This window comes from Mus pahari, unplaced genomic scaffold (genome assembly GCF_900095145.1).
Source record: "Mus pahari unplaced genomic scaffold, PAHARI_EIJ_v1.1 scaffold_5842_1, whole genome shotgun sequence".
NCBI classification, from domain to species: domain Eukaryota; kingdom Metazoa; phylum Chordata; class Mammalia; order Rodentia; family Muridae; genus Mus; species Mus pahari.
The window spans coordinates 46,017-51,867 of NW_018392457.1; positions in this window are offsets into that span (position 1 = coordinate 46,017).

Consider the following 5,851-nt stretch of genomic DNA (forward strand, 5'->3'; position numbering starts at 1 on the left):
AGGGGAGGGGAGGAGAGGAGAGGAGAGGAGAGGAGAGGAGAGGAGAGGAGAGGAGAGGAAAGGAAAGGAAAGGAAAAGAAAGGAAAGGAAAGGAAAATAGACGTGTAAATCAATTGTTTTAAAGATGGTATGATAAAGTCTGCAGGAGACTCATATTCAATCAAACATGAGCTCCATGGGTATTTTGAGTTTAAATTCTGACTTTGCAAATTAGGAAGGCCTAAATAGTCTAAAATGTGTCTGATTTTGAATACTGTGGTTGTTTTACTATTCCTCTGGGACAGACAGCAAGCTACAAGTTTTTCTGGTTGCCAGCTGAAGGATATGCTTTGGACGGAAAATGTTTTGTCTTTATGTTTTTGGAAAAGGTGATTAAGGTACTTACACCTTCCATAGTTATATGGATCAGATTTAATACAGGGAGACCTCCTGAAGAACTGGATTCCAGAGAATCAAACAAAAAAAGTTATCTTGATGATACTAAAATGTTGTTTTGGGATTTATATAGTGTATACTATACAGCCTTGATGAATTTCATCATCAGACATGCTGAACTGACATGCCTGAACTCCTGATGTCTTGGTTTTTCATCCAGATCCAGTCAGTACAAAGACATTGAAGGAAAACGAAATTTAAGGCCTGTGATTCATGTAATTTACGTCAAATAAGTCCAGAGAAAAAAGTTGTGGGCTTGGAAGCCTGAGGCAGAGAACACAGTGGGACTAGCCTGGGCACGCCCAGGCAGGCCTTTGTTTAAAATATTCCTGACATAGTTTGGAGTCATATGTTAACCAGGTGTTCTCCTAACCTACATGTACCACTCTGCAAATGTGTTAGCATTTAAACGGACCAATCATGTGTAACTGCACCAATTCTCCCAAACCCTGACCCCTCTCCCTATAAAAACCCATAGCTTTCGAGCCACATGGTCGATTTCTTGTTCTCCTGCGTGGGATACGGATCAATCTGGAGCTCCGCAATAAAACTACCTCATGTTTTTGCATCAAGATGGTTGTCTCTCACGATTCCTGGGCGGGCGAGCGTCATCTCAGGTTTGGAGTGGGAAGAGCTCTCCATGGAAGCCTTACAACATCAGAGACTAGTACAATCACTGTTGTGGTCTTCTTAAGGCCAACCAACTCCCCATTTTCCCTACCCTTCCTGCTTTCTTCAAAAATATCTCAATGCTCATATTCAGCTTGAAGAAGTTATGAAGAGTCTTTGTCCCAGTTGCCTAGGCTTTGGGGCTGGGGGGTGGTTATTATAGGTTGTCTTTGATACTAAAAATTTTGAAGTACAAGGATAAGACCCAGTCCTTCTATTGCTGTTGTTATAAACAGATCTGAGATGTTTAAGCCTATAAGTTAAAGGCCAAATAAGAAATTCATGGCTCAAAGTTTATTGTTAGGGTGTTTTCAGTTATTTTAATCTGAAATGGCTGAGAGTAGGTAACAGAGAACAGTCCAGATTACTTGACACAGATAGTTGTTTTTCAAAAACTTCAGAAGTCCATATGTTACCTTTAATGTTATTTATTTACTTGTTGTTGAGACTAGTCTGCTCCTGACAGCTTTTCCTGTCTTTGATTCAAAGAAGAAACTGAGCATCTTTGCGTCACTCTAGTTGCAGCAAAACAGCTCCTAGGCAAGATTTGCCCATTTCAACTACAGGCATACTACAGTCCAAAGGAAGGACACAATTACAGGTTAGGACAGCTTGAATCTGACAATACAGAGTAAGATAGTCCTTAATATTCCTGTTTCTCTAAGTCTGTCAGATGACCCTCCAGTAGGCTGAAGACTGATGCTCCAATGTGTTGAAGTAAGGGACTATCTAAGGAATCAGCAGTCTCTATAATTTGGCTAAGTTTTGGAAGCTGTGTTAGGCATCCTATATATTTTGAGTTAATATTAATCATTCTGGATATCCGATGGGGTTGAAATATATATAGTTTCCTATCCAACCCAGGCTTTTTACTTTGAGAGGAACAGATTTGAGAGGATGGTTTTCAGATGGCATTCAATCTAAACAAAGACATAGCCAGGATTTTTAAGTAAGGATAGATGAAAGAGGTTCTATTTAACAAAGATGATGGACTGTGTGTTAGATCTCTTGTACTTTATAAATTACAAAATGGTAATAGTTGTATTCAATTATATCTGAGATAAAATAGTCTTTTAATTGGATAGAAAGGGTGGAAGTGTTGTGGATAGTCCTGGTGTTAATGATATTTGATGTTAATTGCTTTCTCTGTGAGGGACTTTGAATAGGAATGAGTTAGCACTCAGGTGATTTCCTATAAACCTGCTTCCCACCTTAATTTGTAAAATAAAGGAGAGCTGATGATTGGGCAGATAAAGGGAAGATGGATCTCAAGGTGAGGGGAGAGAAGATGGGGAGAGAGAGGAGGAGGAGGAAGAAAAGCAGAGCAGAATCACATGGCCTGGAAAAACCACAAGTTCTAAGCAGTCTCGTAGATATGGAAGAAGGTAGTGTAGTGTTAAATCTGCCCAAATCTAGGCAGACAGCATGTATTAATATTAATTGAACTGTGTTTTCATTGCTGGGGCATATTTGGGTTGGAAATTTACCACAATAGACGACCAGCAGTCTCAAGTAACCTAGACCCCCGTAATCTCTCAAACACTGGACCACCAAACAGGCAGCATACACCAGCTAACATGAGGCCCCTAACACACATATAGCAGAGGAATGCAGGATCTGTGTTCATTTAGAGGTAATGCAAATAACACTCAATTGACTGGAGGCACCATTGAGTTTAGAAGTCTGATTCAGTATAGGGTGGGGACATCCCCTTGGAGACATGGGGGTGGGGAGAAGGTATGGGATGTGGAACAGTCAGAGGGTAGATGAGAGGGTCTGTGGGAATAAATAAAATCTGTAGTTTAAAAATTAATCTGTATTTTAAAAAAAAGCATAGAAAAGGAACACAAAGGAATTATAAGATACCATAAAATAAAACACAGAATACTTTAATTATAGCTAGATGTGAGGGAGAAGAATCACAAGGCAATGTCATAGGCAAGATCTTCAACAAAAACATGGATATATCCTCCCCGCAAATTAGGAAAGAATCATCCAAATAACACAAAATAACCACATGGATTACCAAATAGATAAGACCAGAAAAGAAGCTTATCTATAAAACCCTAAATATTCATAACACTGAATGTTTGTTGAAATCTACAAAAGAAAAAGTTCAACTCATATTTAAAGAAATACACGTCAGAAAAACAGCTTTTTTTTTTTTTAATTGGAAATATAAAAAGCCAGGAGAACCTAGAGCAATGTTTTCCAACTCTTAAAAGACTGAGATAGAAAACACACAATAATATGCCAACAAAACTATCAGCGATGATTAAATGAGAAAGAAAAATTTCTATATATAAAGTGCCTAAAAAGTTTTAGGGTGCTTATTCAACAAATGAAACCTAAGGAAAATACATGAAGCATGATAGGAGGCTGAAGAGAAGGTTGTTTCCAGTTTCTGTCTATTACAAATAAAGCCACTATGAACGTAGTTGAGCAAGAGTTTTTGTGGGATGGTGAAACACCTTAGGCTTATTTACTTAATTTATCTTTGGTAAGTAATATGTGTCAAGAAAATAAAAACAGTCATTAAAAGTCTTTAAGCAAGAAAAGCCCAGGGCCAGATTATTTTAGTGCCAAATTCTATCCAGATTTTCAAAGAAGAGCTAATACCAATACTCCTCAAACTATTCAGCAAAATAGAAACAGAAGGAACATTGCTAATCTCATTCTATGATGCCACAGTCATCTTGATTCTTAAAGCACACAAAGACACCACAAAGGAAGAGGATATCAGATCAATTTCCTTTATGAACATTGATGCAAAAAATACTCATTTATATTATCCAATTTTTTTGAGTACAGGGTTTTGAAGTAGTGCTAATGATTGGTGGAATTTAGTGTCTGTTGTTATGCCCCCCTTTCATTACTGATTTTCTTGATTTGCATATTGTTTCTATGACTTTTAGTTAGTTTGGCTAATGGTTTGCTCACTTGTTGATTTTCTCAAAGAACTAGCTCTTGGTTGAAATGATTCTTTGTATTGTCCTCATTGTTTCTAACTGAGTTATTTCAGCCCACAGTTTGATTTCCTGCTGTCTAATACTCCTAGGTGCATTTATCATTTTCTTGTAGAGCTTTCATGTGTGTTTTTCAGTTGCTAGCATGGCAACTCTCCAATTTATTTATGAATGTACTTAATTCTGTGCATGTTCCTTTAAGCAGTGCTTTTACTGTCCTATAAATTTGAATATGTTTTACCTTCATTGTTGTTGACTTCTAGAAAGTCTTTAAATTCTTTATTTCTTTCCTGACCTAGTGGTCATTAAGAAGGATTGTTCAGTTTACAAATTCATAAACTTTTGGTTGTTTCTGTTGTTGAATTGTTGAATTCTAACTTTAATCCAGAGTTTTCTGATAAGATACTGGGGTTATTTCAATTTTGTTGTACCCGATGAGGCTTGCTTACCAATTGTATAGACAATTTTGGAGAAGGTTCCATAAGGTGCTAAAAAGAAGGTATATTTTTGGGGGAGAAATGTTCTGTAGATATCTACTAGGTTTGCTGTACCTCTGTTCAGTTTCTGTTTCAATGTCATGCCTATTGGTGAGAGTGGGGTTGACATGTCCCACTATTAACGTGTGGGTTTTGATGTGTGATTTGAGCTTTACTAAAAGCTCCTCAGAATAGCGCTGTGTGCTATGGGCCAGATGATGAAGGTCAGAGGACATTATACAAGTCACCTCTGCTGGTTGTGCCCCAGTGGATGAAACTTGCAAGGGATTGGTAGAGGAAGGTTCTAAGATGTTCCTGGGGGTCCTACATACCTCCTAGGGAAAGCAAAATGATCCTGGGGACCAGCAAGGCTACCAGGGGGATTGGTGGAGGAAGGTTCTAAGATGTATGTTCCTCGAGGTCCTACATACCTCCTTGGGAAAGCAAGATGATCCTGGGGACCAGCAAGGCTACCAGGAATGGCAGAGGAAGCCTTGGGCCAGATAACAGAGATCTTGTGAAGACAGGCAACACACCACTCTTAGTAAGTAATTTAAATACCCTTCTTTTCACCAGCAAGCAGATAAACTGGACAGAAGTAAGTAGAGAATTGACAACATACATTAACGGATATAACATACATCGGCAAAATATTTTATCTAAGCAGAAATGAATACACATCCTATTTAGTAGTACAGTGAAGCTTTTCAAAAATAGACTACATTCTATGAAAGAAAACAGATCCTTATGAATTAAAATTTTGAAAACATTCCTTGTATGATATATGACCACAGTACAAAATAATCTTAAAATTGACTGGAAAAAGCCAACAGCAAAACAACAAGAAAATCAAATTCAGGGACATTAATCAACTCATTACAAATTGATAGATGTATCTAATATGAAACCTTGTGGAGGTTTTGTCATTTGCTCTATATTGATTGCTATGTACTAGGCCCCAAAACCTGATTGCCCACAGAAACAAGAGAATCTTCAGATATACAAGGCATGCTTTGCAAACTTGCCCCAAGTTATCCCTGATTGGTGAATAAAAATGTATACAGCATATAGCTGAACAAAAGAGAGAGGGGTAGGATTTGGGTTCCCAGGCTTGGGATAATAGGAAAGACCACAAGAGGAGAAGAAAGAAAGTGGAGAGAGTGCCGGGCGGTGGTGGCACACACCTTTAATCCCAGCACTTGGGAGGCAAAGGCAGGCGGATTTCTGAGTTTGAGGCCAGCCTGGTCTACAAAGTGAATTCCAGGACAGCCAGGGCTACACAGAGAAACCCTGTCTCAAAAAAAA